This window comes from Ursus maritimus, unplaced genomic scaffold (genome assembly GCF_017311325.1).
Source record: "Ursus maritimus isolate PB19 unplaced genomic scaffold, ASM1731132v1 scaffold_12, whole genome shotgun sequence".
Classification (NCBI taxonomy): Eukaryota; Metazoa; Chordata; class Mammalia; order Carnivora; family Ursidae; genus Ursus; species Ursus maritimus.
The window spans coordinates 34,026,204-34,047,138 of NW_024423564.1; the positions used below are offsets into that span (position 1 = coordinate 34,026,204).

The 20,935-nt window shown below is 37.9% G+C and overlaps 1 protein-coding gene and 1 long non-coding RNA gene across 3 annotated transcripts in view; one reads left to right on the forward strand and one right to left on the reverse strand.

Annotated features, from left to right (window-relative positions):
• DDAH1 (dimethylarginine dimethylaminohydrolase 1) overlaps positions 1 to 20,935 on the forward strand; it is a 128,975-nt gene that overhangs the window by 51,847 nt on the left and 56,193 nt on the right. The gene's annotated exons all lie outside the window — the stretch shown is intronic.
• On the reverse strand, positions 5,357 to 10,156 carry LOC103662955. Of its 2 annotated transcripts, none has more exons than XR_568617.2 (3): positions 9,983 to 10,156; positions 9,801 to 9,887; positions 5,357 to 5,568 (listed from the first exon to the last, which is right to left on the reverse strand). It is a non-coding gene; the product is annotated as an uncharacterized LOC103662955 (long non-coding RNA). The 2 variants fall into 2 exon arrangements; XR_568616.2 differs by having other exon boundaries at positions 9,801 to 9,909.

A 20,935-nucleotide genomic window follows, 5' to 3' on the forward strand; every position in this document is an offset into this window, starting at 1 on the left:
CAAGCATGGTATAGTAGACTCCACACTCCATAAATTATTGTCATCAGATAAAGTTGAACTATAAGGACTGTCTATAATAAATGAGTCTGTCCTAGCCCCTAAAACAAAATGTTTTAAATTAATTTTTAATGTATATTCTATTTCCTACCACTGGCACTATGCCTAGAATTTGGTACATGTAGGAATTAAAAAATCAGTCCAATGCCTCTTTCTCTCCCAAATTCCACTAGTACCTTCTACATTGGCATGACAATTTGGAAGGAAGCCCTGATGGTATCAGGGCAGAACATTCCTCCTGGCCTGGGTGGGGTAGAAGTTCTGCTCTCATCCCTTTCTAATTCCTTTTGCAGCTATTGATTGGCTTCTGCCGTGCTGAGCGCAGAAGTGTCGGCTGATCTGTCCCTGATTTCTTGAGAGTCCTCCCTTTCAGAGCAGAAGCCAGCATGACCAGGATATTTCTAAGAAATCCTCAGCAGCCATCTCCATGGGGAGCCTCAAAATGAGTGAAACACAGCGTTAACCTCAGATGGCTCGGCAGTTATCATCATGGCAGCTATCGAGAACTGCAGATGTCTCTCTCACAGTCTTTATATTTAGGGCCCAATAGAATTAATTGTCTGCTGTCTTGGCATCTGGATCTAGACAGATGTACATCGAGCAGCCATTTTGCTAAAGGCTGGAATCCAGAAATGAAAGATCGTTGATATTCCGATGTGATAATCACCGCACCGATCCCTCCCCATTGGGGTCCACGTTTGCTTTGTCAGGCAAAGGAGCATTTTACTTAAGGCAGGTCCATTATCTTTCTAATTGTTTTTCCAGTGCTGTCAAGTCTTTTCTTTGTCTTATTTCACCTCAATACTTGCAGTTTGTTTTTAAAATCTTATTTTCAGCTACTTATTGCAATTGTGCCAGATGTTTAATTCATAATTCTTTGTTCTAGCTCCTCTTACTTTGTGAAAGTTAACTATTTTTAAAGCCATGCCGAAACAACAAAAACCGAAGCCTACAAGCCTACCCTTCTTTAAGTAATAATTCTATTCTAAAAACACCTGTGTGAAAATTCAATTCAGATAATTTATAACAATTTATTGCTCCTTCTTAGACTTTTGCCTCTCTGTCAAACTGCTATTGGCCTGTTTCGTGGATGACGGTGGCTGAATGTTTTCCCATGCAATGCAGTGGTTTTTGTGATGTTGTAATAACTTGTGGGCTAGACCAAGACTGGCCTGGCACTAGTCCTGGCCAGACACTCAGTCAGAGGACCCATGAAAAATATAGTTAGATAGATTTGGATCTCAGGACATCATCTCAGCCCCAAAGGTGTTTTCTACAGCAGCCTAACTCTGTACTATTGTAATATCTCCCTCACTCATCAGCGTGTCTGCTCCTGGTTTGGGTCCATAGTCCCCAAGGTTGCCATACTTGAAGCAGGAGGATATTTCTCATTGCTTTGCTTGCTTTGGTGTTCTGTCAGAGAAGCAAAGACTTAATTATTTGTGAGATAAAGTTAAGTAAAATTGAGAATCAAAATATTCTTGGGGCTAAGCCATGTCTACCACTGCAAAATTATCTTTTAAAATGTATTCAACTCATGCATTCTAAACTAAATCATATTTAAGTACCTAAACTAAAAATATTCAATGTTAATCTCACTTTCCCTTTTCTCAAAAGGAGATCAACATTAATTTTAAGGAATTTTTTCCAGATCTATCTTTTCATAATCTCTGCTGGTAGATATGTAAGGAGAATTGTTATGATTAAATAGGCGTTGAACCTGCCTAGTTAACTTTTAGCACAACAATTCAAGTAGGGAATGAAGACTAGTGAAGCAATGAGTTATGACCGATAGCTTGAGTTTCGGTAAAAGCTTTAGCACAGGATCCTCAAAATTTGTTTTAACCGATAAGGAACATTTCCTATAAGCAGGGTTGAAAGCTCATCCGTGCAGTGCAGTAATGCTGTTACAGCATGAAATGCCATGAAATGCCATCGTAGAGGTGAAAGCAAACCGCTCGGAGAGCACAGAACTAAATACCTTCTGTGGAGTTTGGTAGCCCTTCACAAAAGATACAGTGTTTGAGCTGGGTCTAGGATGATGAGTTGGCATTCCAGACGGAGAAAGGTGAAGGGTAGTTTAGGCAGTATGTGAAAAAGCATAGAGGCGTGACAAAGGATCTCTATACACAGGTAGGAAGTTTGATGTGACTAGAACTTTAAGTGGCCGGAGAAACACTGAGAGCGTACGCTATGGATGTCAAGCTGAGATGGTCATTCGTCATCCTGTATTGTAGTGCAGTGGCAAATAGTGAAGATGTTTCATTGGGGCAGTGATGTGATCAGATCTTGTCGTTTGGTGATATCTCCATGTAGATTAGAAGTTCAAAACACTGGATTCAGCTAAACCTCTTAGGGCTTCTGGAGTAGTTGATGTCAGACACGTTGAGAGTCTGGACTCACAGTGATGGTGGGAATGCAGAACAGGAGATGAAGTTGGAAAGTATTTAAAGTTAGGTTATTAGCTCTGTGAGGGCAGGGACCGTGCATATTTTATTGAAGTTTGCCCCATGAAGCTCTCTATACCTGTTGTGTGATCCCCAAGTTCACATGGCCCTTTTCTTGCAAGATCCCCCATCCTTTCCACTTTACTACTCAGTTTTTTCTGGTTGGTCCAAATTGTTCTGTGTAGTAAGCCCATTCATTGCTTCTGCTGGTGTCAGATATATAAAATTGTCATGAGTGAATTAAGTAAAAAATTAAACTAAATATCCTTACCCATTTGTACTTTCTCATATATTTCTATTTCATTCTGTTTGTCCATCTAGCTTATGCCAGAAGAACAGCTACATTTTTAGTGGAGATGTGTAATTCACCCCATTCAGAAAGAAAGGTACATATTATGGAATACTTTTTAGCAATTTGTAAAATGAAGTGATGTACAAATATGGAAACATTTCTAAGAAGTAGAGGTGAAAAGTAATTTATAGAACAATATGATAATATATTAAGCAGAGAAAATAAACCACAAATCAAAATTATGTATCTTATTTTATATGTATTGTATAATTATGCAGATACCCAGACAACAGTATGAAAAAAAATACTCTAAATTGATAACAGTGGTTTCTTCCGAGGGAAGTACCAGAAAAGGGGGGGGGGTGTGGAATCTTTCAGTTAATCTTTATTGTTTGAATATTTTACCACACACCCTCCCTGCAAAAAAAAAAAAAAGAAATGCAAGGAAAAGAGAGGGAGAGGGAGAGAAGGAGGAGGGAAAGAGGAGGAGGATGAAGTAAGGTAGCCAAAAGCAGAACTCTTTCAAGGCAGAAAACTCCTTGTTCTGTGCTTATGTTTGTCAAGAGCAAAAGGAACTAAAAAGTATGTCTTTGTCCAGCACTGGGGAAAAAAGAATTTGATTTCATGAATAATAATAATAATAAATATATTAATAATTATTATTATTACTATTTAGAGAGGGTGGAGGGGGCAGAGGGAAAGGGAGAATCTCAAGCAGATTCCATCCCAGCGCAGAGCCCCACGTGGGGCTCCATCTCACTACCCTGAGATCATGACCTGAGCTAAAACAAAGAGTCAGACACAACCCACCGAACTACCCAGGCGCCCCAGGATGAATGATTTTTATTATTGCTGCTGAAGTTGTGATTGGTGAAGTAGTACAATGAATCTAATACCCAATTTTAAACTAGAAAAATCCATATTGTAAACCTGGACCTGCCTTTGAATAGCTATGAACTCAGCAAATAATTTAAATTCCATGTGCATTATCTTCCAACTCCAAAGCAGGAGAAATAATACTTACCCCTAAAAAGGATGTTGGAGGAAATGACAAATGTAAGCAAAAGAATTTAAGTCTTTTGAATTTTATGTAAGCATGAGATAGGATGCTCTGATATAATCTCTCCCTATATACATATACTGACAGAAACTGGGTATCTGTTGCATACTGTTTACCCATTTTAACGTGCAGATTATTGTTTAAGGTAGTCTGTATAACCCTTGGGTCAATATTAACAAAAAACTAACAATCAGTTCTTTCAGTTTCAGATTTCAAAAAGCCTCCTTTCAGATTTAAATTGAATGGGCAGCCATTATTGTTAGTGATTAAAAACACAGAGGCGTCCCCTTGGAAATCCCTAATTAGTAGTGGCTATTGTCTAAATTAGGTGAAAATGATAATCTAAGAAAGTCTATTGATGGTTTTCAAAGCAAGATATTGTAATTCAAGCATATTTCCAGATGCCAGTGAATTGCTGGAAAGCTGCAAGTTTAGCTTTTCCGCTCTGATAGATTTAAAAGAGGTCAGAGTACGTTTTACCATAGTGTCTAGCAATGTGAGTCTGTGCAGACCTTTTGGCAGACCTTCCTGCACACTCAAGCTAAATCCATGAATCATCCATTGTTGGCTGGCCCCGCTCTCAGTTGCTAAGAGATTTTTCAAGCATACTGAGGCTTCATTCTACATGGTCTGAACAAAGGGCAAAATGTGTTAAATTTATAAATGTCTCATCTTTCCTAAATCAGCAATTAAAACTTTGCCCAGGATTTTAACATTTGGGGCAATGGGTAAGTCAGTGTACAGCTGGAGAACTTTCTACTGGGGAAAATACAGGAGAAAACTTCCTGTTCATAACTCCTCACAGCTATGTGTGTGGAGGAAGTGGAAATATTTAAAAAGTGGACGCAGACACCAAAAACAAACGCTCAGCTAGGAAGGTCTAAACTCTTTTAATGAAAAATAATTGTGTTATTATGTTTCAAATGAAGATTTTCTTTCATTTTTATTAAATATACTTCAGTTTTCATCATTTCTCTGAGTCATACACTTTCTTTGTAATTTAGCATGTAATTATAAAGCTTTGATATAATAGTTTTTTAATATAGAAATTTAAAAATATCATAAAAATGGGATATAGCAGGGCACCTGGTTGCCTCAGTCAGTTGAGTGTCTGCCTTTGGCTCGGGTCATGGCCCCAGGGTCCTGGAATTAAACCTCACATCAGGCTCCCTGCTCAGTAGGGAATCTGCTTCTCCCTCTCCCTCTGCCTCTCTCCACCGCCCCCCCCACCTGCGCCGGCTTGTGCTGTCAGAATATAGTTTTTGTCAGCTTACTATTTAAGAATGTGTAAAGTTTATTGTGTTTTATATGTATCCTTACTGATATTTCAAGTTCTAAAACATTAATAATAGTTGTTTTATTTATGTTCTTTTTGGATCTGGAGATAATTTCACATTATTGAGAATCCCATAATTTTTCATAGAGGTTAATGACTCATTTGATGAGAGGAAAAGGATGTTTGGACTACAGATTTAAAAAGAGAAAGCATAACAGATCTAAACTTAAACACGAGATATTTTATTGGATTTGAGTCCATTCCTTAGTTTCCCAGGATAAAATTCTATTCCATAAATCTCTCATAAAGATGAAGCTTTTGACATAAGTACGTGGGCTTTGAAGTTGGACAGGTCTGAGTTATGATCCTGGCTGCTCCATGTTCTAGGTGGTGTGACTTTGAGCAAGTTACCTTCTTTGGGCCCCCACTTGCACACCTGTAAAATAACATAACAATGTACAACACACCAGGTATGTTACTCAAACAAGGAAACATCATAGCCCTGTTATGTAGTGGGTCCTCGGTTCTTAGCTTCTCTAAAACTGTGGGAGGCTAATACCAGTACACTCTTAAATGCTCACAACCGAACTTTGTTTGTTTTATGTTGGCAACATTACTATTTGTTTTACTTCTAATTTCAACAGAGATGTATTCGGATGAGTGGATAAGAACATCTCATGTTGGGGAGCTTGGGATAAGAGCATCTGAAGAGTCTTACACCCTGGCCTTCTTCCTTGCAAAGAAACAAAACATTTGTGATTCGTGGCTTCTTGCCTCCCTTCTCTCTATAAGGTCCTCTTGTTATGGACCCCACCTTCTTTCAAGACTTCCTTTCCAACATGCCATCTCCAGTTTACTGTTCACTGCTATAAAGCAGGACTTCATTAAGGGCACTTTAGTTGCAGCCAAGGACCAAGTATTTCCCCAGCCAGATGCAGAGCAGGGAATGAACTGCACCTTAGTACCAGCCCTGTTCTGTTGATCCAGAACATTACTTTTTAAGACTTTAAAGCAAGCTTACAGAAAAATAAAGACTGACCCTATTTATATGCTTAAGCTTCCTGACACCTGTGTTTGTTTAGAGGAAATCACTCACTGTCTGTACTAACAATTTGATGACGTACACCCTTTATAGAACCAAGTACATTATTTTTACAGTAAGTTTTTTAATGTCAGGGAAAAACAATATCTTTGCCTCAGGTGTTTGAGTGTGTTTCCCTCTGTAGTCTTAGATACAGTTTAACCCTATTTCTTTTAGGTAATTTTTGTTATTATGCTTGATTGTAGACCGAATGGAAATGAACCCATCTGGCTTATCGGTTAGTTATACTGAAGAGAATTGCTAGCATCTCTGTTCTCGGGATAATAGAAAGTGGCAGCTGTATAGAACTGATAGAGAATCTGGTAGCCCCTGATTCTGGTAGTAAAAAGAGAAAGCCTAATGTAGCTTAGCAGTAGTATCAACAAAAGAACATGTCTGCCCTTGCCAGGAGAAGGTAAAACAGAGGTAAATGACAGAGAGTGAGGACATATTGTGCAGGCTGTCCTAAGGGCAGATTGTAGAGTTGGTTATTCCCTGGCAAAAATGAAGTAAAACAAAACCCAAAGGAAAGAAGTTCAGGTTTAACACATAAAGAAATTATGTTACCCGAAAATAAAGAAAATCAGCATAAACTAACTTAAATTGCAGTGATGGCATTCAGTTAGCACTACATGGAAAAACTCTTGTGGCTTTCTGTTAGAGTTTCACTTAGCAATTATAATTTTCATACAATTCAGCTTGAGAGAGAGAGAGGGAAGAAGGGAGAGGGAGAATTTCCCTCACTTTCTAAATCATGGCTCAGTAGTGTGTTATAAAACACCAAGAACGGAAAAGCCATTACGTGGAATATAAAGAAATACTTGAGTCTACAATATCATTGAACTCTTGGATTCAGTTTCAGCAGACATGCTCTGTATTCCCACAAGAGTCTGGAAAATTAACTTCTATTTTTTTCTGTCTGGAGTTGCAGTTAGTGTTATTATTTGCTCCATGGCTCAATCCGGGTCAGACTGTTCTGCAGGAACACAGGTGGATGTTAAAACAGGGAATCTGTTGAAAAGATTGCGGAGGAACTGCTTCCCTAAAGCAGTTTTGGATGGCAGTTTGATGGCAGTCAGCTATGGTAAGGACAAATGAAGCCTAGCAGTACCTTCTAGAATGTGGTCTTGCAAGGTTTGTCACCTGCAGTTCTTAGGCAGAAGTTTCATGTAAAATGGGTCTTTAGGACCAGGTGGCATCCTCTAAGAAGTGGATCTTAGAAATGGAGGTCATTGAATTCTCTTAATCTTTGTGAATTGTAATGTTGTTCTGCATTTCTCTGATTAGCTTTTTTTGTGAAATATAATATGCAATTCTTAAAGGAAAATTACATAAACCTCTTCTGTGGGCTTGAAAATATTCTAGAAATTTACTGTTAAAAACTAGTTATGGAAAGACTTCTTATCCTATTAAAGGTAGCAGGAGGATTATAGCTATGATTTAAGATACAGAAATTGTTTTGTATTACCTGAAGTGTTTTATTGTCAGCAATTACATTGTTAAAAAGTAACATGTAAATTTTGCCAAGGGTACATGTATCCACTTGTAAGCAGTCTCACAAGGGAAACTCTCTATTTTATGTGTTCAGCCCATTGAATTATTTTTCTAGTAAACAACCTGACATAAAATAGACCGAAACATCCATTTATTTTAACAACTATGTTAAATTACAGATTAATGGTCCAAAATAAAATTTGAACTGATTGAATACATAATTCAGCATTAGGGGAAAAATAGATCTTTTTCCAACTGAGGATAGACATAATTTTTTTTTCTTTTGTGAATAACTTATTTTCTCCTTAATAAGTTTAGGACATGCCTGAACCACAGCCAGCCTTCAGAATCCCTTTGTTCAGAAACGTTCAGTGTTATATTGACTAAGGAGCAACTTGGGGGTTGAAAAATAGATCAGTATTTCAATTTCTGACTTTAGACTATTTTTAAAGCGCTGAGAGTTCCAACTGAAAAATTGCAAATGCTCCAGGACACTGTGCCTGGAAATAAGATTCCTGAATAGTAGGGCTTGGGGATGTTTAGGCGGCCCTTACAGAAATGAACCTTCAAGTACATTTTAAGTACAGTGTGTCTCGCACGTTTTGAACAGTTCTTCTCAGATTTTTCTTGGATATAACTGTTTCATTTTGTTTTGCTTCTTTTCCGTAATTCTGTTTGGTAAACCCAGGAGTTTCCATATCCAAGGGAAAAATTTCCTCAAACTTGCTATCATTCCTCTCCAGATCAAACCCTCACAGGCCCTAGGGAGGGTCCCAGCCCACTGCCAACACACACAGATTCCCTTCTTATCACTGGGAACAGACACTCCTCTACGAGCGCACACACCGCTGTCTTAAGAGAGCAGATATCTGTTTAGGTTAAACTAATATTTTTGGAGCAAAAACAAGAATTCTGAGATTTTTTGTTTGGTTGATTGTGTTTTCTAGAAATGAAACTTTAGGTCAGCTGTATTTACCAGAAAATCCAGAAAAGAACTTTTGTATCTTGGTATTTGTAACAAATTACAGATTTCAAAAGAAAATACCAAATTTGAGTCTAAAACAGGATGGGAAATTCATATGTATCCTGTCTTTTTAAAATATTTTGTCAGTAAAAAACGTGGAAAGCAGTCGCATTTGTTATTAGGTGTAAGACTGATTGAGGAGAAAAAAATATTCACTCTTGAACCCTGACTAGAAAAGAGAAACAGGAGGTGAATTTTTTAAAAAACCACAGCTTCAGAGCACATTAAAAAAAAAAAACAAACTAGGTGCAAAACAAGTTTACGAAAACATGTTTTCTTTCAAATAAGATAGTAATAGTGCTTTTAAAATTTTTATATGTAACAATATCTGATTCTATGCTTAAATGGATGGCATTTTAAAATAGCTCAAAAGCTGCTTCTCTTAAAATTCAAAGTAAAATTATATTTCAGCCTCGTTGCAACCTTTTTTTCCTTAAGGTAAATATGAACCATGCTCTTCTGTATATTCTGTTAAAACTGTCTTTAATATTTTGAGTATATTTAGTTGTTCTTTTTTACCCCCTAGAAACTGAATAAATCCAAGTAAAAAGAAGTTGTCAGTAATGAAGATTTCACTTTTAACGAATTTCAAGTTTTCACAGTAGTCTCCTTCTCTCTTAGGAGCTCTGGGCACATGGAAAAAGGGAACATTTCTGTCATTTTATTGTTAAACTCCATCAGCACGGTGTATTATCATAGCTACTCTTAATACTCGAAGTTTCTACACAACATCAGAATTTACACTAATGAAAGTGTCAAGCTAGTGTATTCAGAAGTGTTCACTTTCCAGCCCATTGTTCTACAACTGTATAGATAAAGCTTTAGAAGTCCCAGATACTGCGGTGCCTGGGTGGCACAGCGGTTAGGCGTCTGCCTTCAGCTCAGGGCATGATCCCGGCGTTGTGGGATCGAGCCCCACATCAGGCTCCTCCACTATGAGCCTGCTTCTTCCTCTCCCACTCCCCCTGCTTGTGTTTCCTCTCTCGCTGGCTGTCTCTATCTCTGTTGAATAAATAAATAAACAAAATCTTTAAAAAAAAAAAAAAAGAAGTCCCAGATACTTGCTTACCATGTCTTTAAAGAGCGTAATCATGGTTGTGAGTATGGATGATATCTCTGCTTACATTTTTATGTTTTCCATTTATGTATCACCATGCTGCAGAAGGGATAGAAGACAGCTTAGCAGGATATATAAAATATGAGGCAGAATCAATCAAAATATGGAGAAAGGAAGAAAATAAGAATAATTACCATCAGGAAGAGCCAGGAATGCAGTTAATGATATGCATGATCTAGCCACTAATACAGACGGTCACAAATTCCACTCTAAGCTTTCTACTGCCAACAGTAAGAGGTGGACCTGGTAGGTGTTTCAGTCTGTGACGACCCAAAGATTCAGGCAGATCAGTTACTGAGAAGTGACAGTGTTCTTACTACTAAGCTCAGAATTTCCTCTTGGGGCCCCATGTGGCCATAGTGTGATGATATAAATAGCATCAACTATCACATTTCTATAGTGCAACTTACTGAATTCAGTATTACACTAGGTGAACTAACTCAATTCAGGTGTACATTTTAGAATTTCCAGAAGAGTAGACTGTTCTTCAGGCAGTCCTCCCTGATTGTTTTTAATAAATTGTGCCAATGAGCTCATGATTTTGTTATAAAAAAGTAGCAGAGGCATAGCAAAACAAAGCCAAGATTCTCCTAAACAAAAATTTTGGGGTCTCCTCAGGCACATGGACCAAAAACAACACCAAAAATAACAAACAAAAGTGGACCTTCACAATCCGGTTTTGTTCCTTTAACAGGGCTGACACAGATGCAATCTCAAAAGGTCCTATATCTGCACTCTTTATGACATCTCAATAAAACATGGATTAAACGTGCATTGAACTTGGGTAATACTGTTTTCTTGCATTGTCTCCAAGATGAACTGTTTGAAAACTGTATACCCAGGCAACTTAATGATTTAATTTCTCCCAGATTATTACTTCTAAGACATATAAACAATGGAATAACTTTGGTTTTAGGATATTTGAGTTACAGTGCTTTTTGTTTTGTTTTGTTTTTGGTTTTGTTTCTGGGGTGTTTTGGTTTTTGGGTTTTTTGCTTGGTTCTTTTGCTGTTGTTGTTGTTGTTGTTGTTTGTTTTTTGCTTCTTTGGTTATTATAGGCTGTAAGTTTGTCTTATCAGGCCATTCTTAGTTAGAGATAAAATATACCAAATCAGGAAGCTTGGCTTTCTGCCATCTATAGCAGAATAACAAGAATCTGTTTCATCCCAAAAAAAGTATAACATCCTTTCTCTACTCAATAAAAAGTTGCACATGCAGTACGAGATGCGGGGACTCTTGTATTTCTTTTCCTCATGTCTTCTTAAAGGAGTCCACTGCATGGAACCATTCTGGTCCTCTGATCCATGGCAGTAAGTCGCTCATCCTGTTGGTCAGCCACATATTTTAGTAGATTCGCAGGTCATTTGCTTCAAGTAGGAAGCGGGTTCCACCTTTATCTCTTTGCTCAGCCAAGCATTCTCCTGTTTCCTATTTCCTTGTGGAATGCCTTGGGACAGGTGGGTGGGGTGAAGAGTGGTGTGATTGAGCTCTAAAATGACATCAGCCCAGCTCATAGATGAGGTTGTGGTCAGTTCTGACTGGAAGGTAGGAAACCTTGCCAGTTCTCTAATTGGATCCTTACCAGGGGAGGCTGGATAAAGCTGATATCTGATCCCTGTTCTTCCTTTGTCTCTTTCTAAGTAGCCATTGGATGGAGAAGAGGAGTGGGTAGTAATTGGTACTCCTAACCGCTAGCACATAAGGGAAGGACACTGAGGCAGAATTAGGCTTGACCAGACATAGAACACTCTGTGACAGTGTATTCTCTTCTGTCCTTTGACTTCAGATATAAAATCGACTAGAGTTTCTTTTTTCTATGATAAATAATAAAGATATTTGTGGGGTTTTTTTGTTGAAAGTTTAAAGGTCTTCTAGAAATGTCAAATTTGATTACACATTCTTTTGCCATTATTGCTGAACTATACTACCATAACTATAATAGAAAGTTTCAGTATTTAAAAGGGGGAGGGGATGCCTGGGTGGCTCAGTCAGTTAAGCATCTGCCTTCGGCTCAGGTCATGATCTCAGGGTCTTGGAATCAAGCGCCATGTCGGGCTCCCTGCTCAGCAGAGGGTCTGTTTCTCCCTCTCCCTCTGCTTCTCCCTCTGCTTTTCCCCACTGCTTGTGCTTGCTCTCTCTCAAATAAACAAAAATCTTTCAAAAAAAAGTTTTTTTTTCTGTATTTTACTCATAGTGATCCTACTACCTGAAATACCCTCTTGAAGTCCTCCCTGCTTTCATTTTCCTTTTGGAGGGATAATTCCAACTTCAGCTAGAACACGAGTTCTCTGAGATCAAAGAGTTCATCTTAATCATCTTGTATTTGGTCATTCATTCATTCACCCCTCACTTATAATTCATTCAAAAAGAAAAAACAGCCTAACTTATTAGCATCTCCTATGTGGTTGGTCTTGCACCAGGTCCCACAGTGATGTAGCCATCGGCATAAGAGCAGAGATGCTGCTCTCCCAGTCTCCGGTAAAGCCCCTCCTGACAAAGGATTTCAGTGAAGGAAAGCATTGAGCACAGGGCCTCACAGCATCAACCACTCAGCACACATCTGTTCAGTGGATCGGTAGTGAGGGAAGTGGCACGTTGTCTGTGTCCTGGGTTTTTTGTGTGGATTATCTGGATTCCCAGGCTAAAATTTAACAGATAGTAAGTTATAGTCAGTGAACATTTATTGTGGGAAGGTCACCATGCGAAGTGCTTTATGTATACCATTTTCTTCATCACAATAACCCTGTCAGGAAAAAGTAACTTTTAATGCCCATATTACAAATGAGGAAACTGAGGCTCAGAGTATAAGGAACTTGCCCAATCAACCAGCAACTATCGGCACAAGGATTTGAATGGAGTTGCTCAGTTCCGAAGCTTGTGAACTTGAGCATTTTTCTGTACAACTTCTCAGGTGTTATCTGTTTCAACTCCTTTTAGTGAATCCTGAGACCTTCACAGGGAAGCCATCTATCAGGCAGGAGACCAAATATTCCACATTGAAAGCAGATAAAAAATAGCTTCCTCGGGAACATAGTGAAGGTGACGCTTTCTTGTTTTTTGTCATTTTTTCAGAGAGCCATTGATTGTCCTAGAGTGGTAGTTTATCTAAGCAGGACCTTTCCGAATGCCGCATCCAGCTAAGTTAAAGAGGAGATGCCTATGGATGCTTATAGTGAAATTTTTGTGAATTTTAATATAAAATGTAATTTTATAGCTTACTAAGGGACCAAATGATTCTGGACAACACATTTAGAAATGGGAGGCAAAAGGGGGGAAAGTGAGACAAATTAAATATGTTGTTCTCTTCCACCATCCTTCCAGTTTCATTTCTTAGGGAAAACAGTAAAGATGAGGTAAAATTATATAATTAATTTTCATTCAACCATTCAGATTATCTCTGTAGCCTCATAGTTTTATGACATTTACTCTCTATTTATATGACTTGTGTTTACAAAGCTAGTGTTCGAGAGGCAGTTTGGGGTTTTTTTTTCCTTAACAATAGTAGCAACAGTAACAATAGCTAAAATTGTTTGCTATATTCCAGGCTTTGTGCTAAAGCTTTTACATGCATTATTTCATTTGATCATCCCCGAAACCCTAGGAGACAGTTATTATGATAATCTCTACTTTAAAAAGATCCAAAAGTTAGGTCAAGTAATGGCTCAAGGTTAAGGAACCAAGATTTGGAGAGGTTGAGGATTATCTCAGAGTTACACAACTATTAAGTGGCTGACTTTATGTTCAAAATGAAGCCTGGAAGATTCCAGAGTCCATGGACTCAATTACTCTCCTAGCCCACCTCCTTGAGAGGCTGACCTGACTGCTGGCTGTACGGCATCAGGTAAGGCCATGCAATCCAAACATAAGAGTTTCCCAGGGTAAAATGACTTGAAGAAGAAAATGGCACATTTTCCAACTTGATAATATTCTTTTAAAGTGTGTCTTAAGGGGCGCCTGGGTGGCTCAGTAGATTAAGTGTCCGACAATTGATTTCGGCTCAGGTTGTAATCTCAGGACCCTGAGATGGAGCAGCACGACAACTCCGCACTCAGCAGGGAGTCTGCTTGAGATTCTCTCTCCCCCTCTCCCTTTGCCCCTCCCCCTGCTCATGCTCTCTCTCTCTCTCTATCTCTCTCCTAAATAAATAAATAAATACATAAATAAATAAATAAATAATTTTTTAAAGTGTGTTTTAAAATGAGATTGCCCTCCTAAAAGCAAATTATTATAGAACATCCATCATTAAAATTATATTTAATACCTATTATTTTCTTCTAAGATGTTCCTGATTTTCTTCACCAGGCCTAAAATTCAGTAGTTTTTCCCAAGCCATTCTGAATTCATTTTTGCTTCAAGTTGAAAAAGCGCCCTGGGTGTAGCTGTGGAACCATGTTTCTAGCTGCTCTGTTCTGCACTGATGGTTTTGACTCCTTTAGCAAAGGCACTGTGGCCTGCCGAGGCTCTCTTATACAGGAGTTTAAATAGATATTGCGGGGGAGAAGAATCAGCAGCAATTATGAATTGTGCTTCTGGGTCTCTGTTAATTTTAATATAATGGCTAAATTTTCTTATTAATCTCTCTGCTACAGGTTCATCTCCTAAACATAGTCCAGAAACACAGTGCTGTGTCGTTACAAATGGCCTTCTTAATTAGCTTCCAAGCTCTGTTAGAGTTAATAGCTATATCAGGGCATAGCATTTTAAATAACACTTAACTAAATCCTCAAGGAGTTTTATAGCACTTACTGTCTGCTCCCTTTCATGCCATTGTCACCAAAATCATCAAGAATCATTATACTTGTTCTTACAGAAATATTTTCTAGACCATCCACTTATTTGTTAAAGGGGAAGATGTTGGCCCTCACTGTTTTAATGAGAAAAAACAATCATTTGAGTTAGGAGAAATTGTAGAATGTTGTCACAGAGGTTGTTAGGGAAGTAAGTTACAATGTTTGAGTGTATGGGCTTGAGCCTTTTACTTCTAGCCATGAAAGCCTACAGGAATTTCCCTTTTGTTGTGAACAGTTACAAAACTGGACCAATTATGTGCAACCCTGAGGGAAAGAAAACAAATGAAGTGAGATCTGCGCTTGCCCCAACTCACTGCCCAGAGGCCACATAGGAGAGAAGCAGAACAGAACAGAGCTCAGTGGTCTTGCTGAGTTCAGAGGACAAAGATCAGAGTTTGAGGAGATCAAGAATTTCAGGACAGAATACAGGAGGTGAGGTGCTTCATGAAGAGAGACATCTGCAGAATACTCCTTCAGTCTTTAGCTATAAATTTGTCTGCATGCATAAAAGCAACTACTTAAGACTGGAGAGAGAATCACTAGAAAGTAGGCCAAAAAATTACAATAGATGGGAATAGTTCATATTCCTATCAACCAGAATGGAGAGATCTCACAATGTCTGTGTGTGTGTGTGTGAGAGAGAGAGAGAGAGAGAGAGAGCTAGACAAAGGAGAGAGCCAACAATATTGCAAAGGGATCTTACAGTCAGAACTGAAATATATAGCTAGAGAAGTCAACATGAACAATGTAATCAGTGACCGGTGGGAGTATGACCATATCAGCTGTGACAGTGCCAGTGACCAAGAATCTAGGACCATGATGAGATGATTGTATATCCTGGAAGATTCCAGCACAGAATTCTCTGTAAATGCACACTGTGAATGTCACCTAGAAAGAAAGAGGTAGAGAAGAAAAGGAAGGACCTGAATTTAACTTAGTTTAAGTTGTAAATGATTGAGAAATTACTGGATTTGACTACATTTACCTGGTTTGTTTTCTGTCTCTAGAAAATATGTTCAGTTATAGGAAAATAAAATAATTTATATATAACAATTTATAGTTTTAAAAATTGTCTGTTGCATATTGCTTAATGTTATGGGGCCTGATTCATCGTCTTTGAAATAAGGAGAATAATATCGCCTTCACACAACTGAATAAGGTTTCAAGGAGTAATTTGTGAAAAACAAAAACTTTATACATTTAGAAGAAAATTTCCAATATGAATGTTAGGTGAGCTTAGGTTTTCTTGGGGGGTTTTTTGTTATTTTTCTTCAAGTTCTATGCCCAGCATGGGGCCCAAACTCATGACCCTGAAATCAAGAGTCACATGCTCCAACAACTGAAATAACCAGGCCCCCCTAAGCTTCAGTTTTTAAACCAATATGATTTCCGCTGTTTTAGGAGAATTGCTCTGGCTACAGTGTGTGTGATGACTGGAAGAAGGAAAGATCATTAAGAAGAGACCAGTTAGGAGGCTTCATAATTGTTCAGACAACAGGGAATGAGGACACCTTAGGAAATTGCAGTGTATGTGGGTTCAAAAGCTTTTCCAATGGTAGAAATGGGGGGGGGGCAATTAGGGAGGAGACAGAGATGACTCCAAGGTTTCAGGCTTCATGACTTAGAGGACAAGGATGACTTTAACAGAGTTCAAAAATAAGGATGTCAGGTTTTGGAGAAAGATGAGTTCTATTTAAAGCATGTTGATACAGGGTACAAAGATGCCCTCACAAGAAAAGTCAACAGTAATGTAATGGTTACGAATGAGGGTGTGGTGTGGCTCTGGAGGCAGACTCTTGCAAAAGTTACTTAAGCCCTCAGTGCTTCAGTTTCCTTTTGTGGAGAATGGTGGTGAAAATAGTGCATACTTCATGGATTTGTTGGGAAGCTTGAATAGAAAGTCATCCAGAAGGAACACTTAGAATGACACCATCTTTGAATGTAGCTATTGTGACCGTTGTTGGTGGGAGGACAGTGCCAAGGACATGAGGAAAGAGCACTGCCCATTGATCTGGGTGGCAGGAGATATAGCTCTGAACACTTAACTAGCTGGGGACTTTGAACAAAGGATTCAGCTCGACCTCAGTTCGTTCATCTGTGAAAACAAGGGACTAGGTAATTCTGTATAAGGCCCCTTATAGTTCTTACCATTCTATGATTATGTTGAGACTGAAAGTAAAATTTGTCACAGATAAACCATAAAGGAAATAATTTATTCACAGATAATGGAACAATCAATGATGTTCATCACATTTTTAAGTACCTGTGTGTCCCTAAGACATATTTTTTGCATTTAAAGCACATTAGAAATTTAGACATGGTAAAGGTAAAAAGCTTTTTTGAAATTTGCCTCTGGAGATTCTTTTTTAAAGATTTTATTTATTTATTTATTTATTTATTTATTTATTTATTTATTTATTTGACAGAGAGAGCACACGCACAGGTAGGCAGAGCAGCAGACAGAGGGAGAGAGAGAGAAGCAGGCTCCCCACTGAGCAGAGAGCCTGATGCAGGGGCTCGATCCCAGGACCCTGGGATCATGACCTGAGTCAAAGGCAGACACTTAACCTACTGAGCCACCCAGGCGTCCTTGGAAGTTTTGTGTTTTTTTTTTTTAATTTAGAATTTCAACTGTGCATTATTCTAGTGGCCTTTCTATTTACCTGTCACTGTAAATTTTCTGCAGGGTTTCTGGTAGATGTATGGAGCCTTCTCGTGTTATGTTTGGCTTAGTGATGTTACAAAACAGCTGTCTGGATACTTACTTCATCTGCAAGAATAGGGTATTTCATTTGCCAGGATTTTCACTTGTTAAAAAGAATCCCAGTCTCCATAGACAGGGTATTAATTTGCTGTTTTTTAATAAGCCTTTTAGGGCAGAATGCAATCCTCTTCCCATTAGGTTACTAGAAATTTTTATTAATAGAAACAAGCTAAGCACCCAAACAAAGCTAAGATTTGCATGTGGCGCATATGGGGAAAAGCTTATGAAGGGGAGGAGCTTTAAAGAGAAAATACCAAAAGGAGTCCTTCTTAATAGCTTATACTCCCTCTACCATTTTGCCTTTAATAGGGGAGATTTTTTTCACCCTAATTAATTTCTTCTATCTCTTTCAGGTTTGCAAAATTTGACACCCACCCATATGTATTGAACAAAATCATTTTTCACTATGTCCTTTGTAAAATGCAATATGTGGAATATGGTTGAAATAATAGGATGGAGTCCAATAAGTCATCTCTAAAAATCAGCCCAAATTACTTTATTATCTCGTATTCAGGTCAGAAACTTTCTTCATATGACACATGTTTACTATTCACTTTAGATATATTTTCAAAGTGTTCAGCTATCAAATGAGAAATCAAATACAAAAACTGTGTTGCAGTTTATATATTTTCCAAGTTTTCATGTGGATAGGGTTTCAAATATTAATGAAGAGGAAGAGAGGTTGTCAACTTATTTAGGAAGCCAAATCTTCCATTCTGAGATTACTCAAAGTCTTATTGCACATGGGTGTGTATGTATTGTTTCTGTGTATATTGGCACAGAAGGGGTTATGTTTTGCCTTGTGAAAGAACCACTTGGGGAAAATCTGGCAGACATTGTGAATAGCTTTGATTAAAATTTTTTCTTATCAGTTGAAAAACAGTTGAAAAACACCTGGACCACTAACTGTGCATTGTGTGGAAATGTCTAAAAATGTGCCTGCCTGGATAGTGTCATAGAGGGCCATGGTCCTCACTCTTGTCTTCCAGTGCCAAGCCACATCTATTCTGTGAGCTTTGGTTTCGTCAGATGGCAGATGCTTCCTCATTTCATTACACGAATAGTGAAATTCCAACTAATATGAAAACTTTATAAATAAAATATGGTAATTTGTATCTGAGTCTAAGAAGATATTTTAAATTTATATGTATATATAATTGTGTATTAATTATTTTAAAGCTGTTTAAGTAGAAATGATTTTATATTAGTAGTCTTAACATTGGCTTTTTGTCTTAAAAACATTTTTACTGGGATGCCTGGGTGGCTCAGTCAGTTAAGCATCTGCCTTCAGCTCAGGTCATGGTCCCAGGGTTCTGGGATCAAGTATTACATCAGACTCCCTGCTCAGCACAGAGTCTGCTTCTCCCTCAGCCTGATGCTCCCCCTGCTTGTACTCTCTCTCTGTCTCTAATAAATAAAATCTGTAAAAATATATTTTTTTTTACTGAGTCAGGAATCTTGTTATAGTGTAAATATGGGTCTTGGGTTTTTAGTCCTGCTTTAGCCCCTATGATTGAGGAAAGTTACTTAAAGCTAATGGGGCTTGGTTCCCTGATTTCTATGACTCCTAAGATCTCTTCTGATTTTAATATTCCATGGTTCTGTAAGTTATATCATGTGCTAGTTTCTTTTCACTTAATTCTCCAGTTCAGAAATTTATTACACATATATCTGCATCTAGCTTTGACATCTATTAGGTGATCAATAAATATTTGTTAAAGTAATGGGGTGTTTTGCTGTTTCTGATGGGTTGTGAAATTACGGTAATTTCACAGCTTTTTATATTGGGCTGTTATTCATCTTTATTTTTGTCGAATGATATTATTGCTGCTTTAACATTTACTTCTTCTCTGCCACAGCTTTGTGCATGATGTCGAGTTGGTTTTTATGTGTTCTCATTAAGGTATTTCAGAGAGGAATCTGCAGGAGGAACTCTTTCCCTACACCTTATCTTGGTCACTCTAAAAAGATAGAGGGTGGCTCAGTAGGTTAAGTGGCCGACTCTTGATTTCAGCTTAGGTCATGATCTCGGATCCTGGGATCAAGCCCTGGGAGCCCCTCAATGTGTCTGGGCTCCACATTCAGTGGGGAGTCTGCTTCAGGATTCTCTCTCTCCCTGTGCCCCTCCCCCACTCACACACACACACACACACACACACACACACACACACACTCTCACTCTCTCAAATAAAAAAATCTTTAAAAAAATGAAAGGTAAAAAGATAGATACAAATATTTTCATAATCATAAAATAATCCAGAAAATAAATTTTACTTTTATTCAGTTTGACTTTACTGGTGAAAAAAAGCCCAACATTCTGATACTGGCCAGTTGCTCTATGGAGAGAAATGGTACCCCAACTCTATCCATGGGAAAACTAATTAGAGACAAATATTAGGTACACTGAGCTTGGGAATACGTATCCTTTCTTCTAAGGCTCTTAGATGGATATAATGAATAGAAAAAAAATTACAGAAAAATGAATTGTTTCCTGTTTAATAAAAGAATTTTAAAATTATAACATTTGTTCCCTTAACTTTGATTTTTTCCATCATATATTTTCAATTAATCTTTAAGTGAGGGCTAAACTATTTAACTCAGTCATCAGATATACTTACTGAGATAGTATATTAGTTCTTTAAAAATGCCTAATTCTATAGGATCTATATTCAGCTTCGTCTATTTTCTGTATTTAACACTAACACCACAGTGGCTTAATATGCCATTTGTGATGGAGAGAGAGTTAATTAGTTATGCTAGTATGAAGCAAACTTTAAAGCATTTAATACATTTTATATTATTATTTGTTCTGAGAGACTAACTCAAGATTTATAAGGTTCAATTTTGAACCTCAGAATAAATAAAGGGAAGGGAAGCCAAAACTTCCCTGGTGTTGAGGAAAAACCCCTGCTTTCTAACTTCCTATGAATGGCAGTATTGTTCACCACAGTGCAGGGAACCGGGACCTTGCCATTCCATACTTAGGCTTGTTTTTATTTTTAAGGAATGTCGGAAAATTGTGGAAATGAATGTTTTTTCTTTTTCTTCTTTCCTTAATACCTCATGGATCCTGACCTTTTCCTTTAAACTGGTTTAGTATGTGTTTCCTTTAAAATTGGTCACTGACCCAAAAATAAGTTTTTCTTTTTCCATGATCTTCTTTAAAGAATTCTGTTAATAGCACACTAAACTGGATTACAAACTTACTGAATAAGTGCTTTGAATTCTGGGCAACCTTGGAATAAAGGGCACAGAAAGAGTAATACTGCATAAAACGAAATTGAGCAAGTTGGTATAAAGGACAGGAATGCAACTGTACGGTTGATGTGATCAACATCTTCTAGTGGGTTTATTAGCAATTTAATGGAATATGGTTATTCAAGCACAATAATAGCTTCAGTTGAAATGTCTGCTCTGCTCTTTTTCCCATACACTTTGGAAAGGGTTGAATGTGACAGTTGAGCTTTCAACAAGCTTCATGAATTTTAAATCCTTTTGAGACATAAAATGGGTTCCATGGCATGTAGTCCGTG